Here is a 2,945-nt window from a genome sequence, read left to right as displayed (position 1 = left end):
ATTTCTTTGATTTTTCGTTTACTCTTTTAGAATGGTCATTTCCGTATCCCTATTGGGTATTATGAATTATTGTGTAAAAAATGTAAATCCTAACTTTATTATTTCGCTTTCGCATTCAATTTATAATTTATTTCCTTTAAAGTTTTGGCCCGTTACATTACACATAATAATATAATTGCTTTGTTCCAAGGGAAAAATATGGGAACTTGAAGTTGAAAATCCGATGAATTTTTCCAAGTGGCTTGTGAAGCCTCCACATATCTTGCCACTGAACTAAGAGTTGTACCACTGGTTCATTTTGTTGTTTGATGAGTTATCGGTCGAATATGCGAAAGGGAATCCTTTGATTCTCAAAACTGGTTCTTCTTTAGTGGTACTTGAGGGGATGCTTTCCTTAGTAGTTAAATATGAAAAGGTGGGTGGACTTTACCGCCTTGAGGGAATTATAACTTGTAGGCAGCTTATCCAATCTTTTGGATAACCATGAAGGGACCTTTATAGAGAGTGTCCAATTTGTGATTGCCTTTTAGAGCCACTGAATTCTGTCTGTATGGTTGGAGACTAACATAAACATAGTCTCCTACATGGAATTGTCCATCTAATCTGTGAGAATTTACAAATTGTTTCATGCGATTCTAGGCTCTTTCCAAATGAAACTCGAGGAGCTTGTCCACACACATTCTCCACGAGCTATCTTTCTTCTTTACAAGAACAATGGGTGATGAGAATGCGCTATGGCTGTTTTATATTATACCAGCTTCCAACAACTCAGCCAACATTTTTTCTACTTCATCCTTTTGCTTGTTAGACTGTTGATATGGCCTAATGTTGATTATTTTGGTGGAATCTAATAGTATAATTTAATAGTCATGATTTCGTTTTGGTGGTAATGTCTTTGGGGTATCAAAGCCATCTGGGAAGCAATTGAGCACTGGTTGTAATACTAGTAAATATTCTTCCCCTGGCTCTTTTGTAGCAACTTCATTATTTTTACTAACAAATTTTCCTTCAGTTTCACCTTATAGCCTCACCAACTTTTCTTGCTTCTTGAACAAAATTGTTAACTGTTTAAAATTCCATATAATGTCCTCAATTTCTGAGAGCCACTTGATTCTCAAACAACTTCAGCTCCTCCTAAAGGAATCACTAAGAAAGTGCCTTGAAATAATTAACCTTGCATCATCTAATTCAGATTCTCACAATACTGAAAACATTCTAGAGTATGCCCCCTATCTACCTCCATCATCACTTTCTTTGTGCTTGTCAATGGAACTGCCAACTCTTTAGCTACCTTTGCATCTAGGAAGTTATGGCTACTTCCTAAATCAATCAACATATCAATTGGCCTTTTCTTCATCACCCTTGTTGCCCTCTTTTATGACAAAGCAGAGATATGAGGTTCTTCTTCCGATGGTTCTTCTTCATTTTCAGTGGGGTTCTTAGTCTATCTCTAAGATCATCTTCCTCCTGTATTCATACTTTTCATCAAAAAAGTAGTATAATCCTTTTCACATCCTTTCCTCCAACTCCTTTGGGTGACTTTCATGGTTCTGGTATTTGGTTTCGGCAACAGTTTGGGATCCAGGGTTACCTTTTAGGGCTACATTTGTAGAAAGGTTACTAAAAATGGTAGGCTAATTAGATGCAACTTTGGAATTGGTAAAAGTTTTGTTATGAGGGCTGCTGGCTTCACAGTATTTGGGTGGGATTTATATGGAAAGAAACTAGATTTTGGCTTCTATTCTGAAGTCCACCTCTTAGATTCTTTATTTTGGTTTAGGGTAGGATAATAGCAATATTGTTTAAATTGTTCATAGAGGTTTTGTACTTCTTCTTGTACACAACTAGATTATATGCATGAGAAACATTAACAGATATTTGTGAATGGACATGGGATTGAATATTGGGCCTAAGAGCATAAATGAATAGGTTAAGTTGTTAATCATTTGGAAGGATTAACTTAAAGAGGACATTAAGGACTTTAAAGTAATCTTTAGAAGAACCATCTTGTCTCAGCCTTGTAAACTTAATGGTTTGTAGAGTACACTTTCACCAAATTGTAGGTTCAAAAAATAAAAATGTTCTTCCCAAACAGGCCATTCTTGATTACCTCGCACCTTCAGCTACTCCAGTGCTTCTCCAACCAAGTAACCATAAGCTATCTTCACCTTCAATCCGTAGGGTGTTCCTTCGTAGTCAAGATATCTTTCTGCTTTATGAATCCATCCATTTAGATTTTCCCCATCGAATCTTCGAAAATCTAATTTGGGTATATGCATCATGATTTCTACTTCCTTTCTTTTATGTGAATGAACCCCCGAATTCTCCCCTTCTTGACACATCAGCTTGAAGCTATTATCTCGTGGCAGCTGTTTCACGATATTCAGTAAGAGTTGCTTTGTTTCATCTAGTTATTAATTAATTCTTCCTTGTTCTTGACTCATCTTTTTCTCCAATTCGCTCATTTGTTTAGCCATATCTTCTATCTTCTTGCTTTCTTGCGGTGTTGTGTTTTTGGATACCACTACAGTTTTCAAAAAAGAGCTTCGCTACAACTATTTTGGAGGATTTCATAGTCCAAAAAATAGAAAGGAAAACCCTAGAAGTGTTGCTTGAGATAGGGAGAGAAGAGAAGGAAAAAGCAGAGAGGAAGATCCAGGTAATTCTTTGCATAATCTTTACACTATTGAGAAACAAGTATTTATATATTCTCATATTCAACTTCTTAACTGTTTCTCTTCCCCCGCTTATTTCCTAATTCTTTTACACTGACATTTTTTGTTTTCGAATTTCTAGTTTTCTAAATTTCATATATTTACAAATTCCTAGTAAAACCTACACTTATGGATTCCAAGTTATGTGTGAGAAGGTCCCTCTTAATGGCATAGAATAGGTGCTCCATGTACTTGTGATGGTATATACAGAATCAAGTCTAAATCCAGATA

Source organism: Carica papaya, chromosome 5, assembly GCF_054855325.1.
Source record: "Carica papaya isolate Zhongbai chromosome 5, ASM5485532v1, whole genome shotgun sequence".
Lineage (NCBI taxonomy): Eukaryota > Viridiplantae > Streptophyta > Magnoliopsida > Brassicales > Caricaceae > Carica > Carica papaya.
This window is presented reverse-complemented; position numbering follows the sequence as displayed.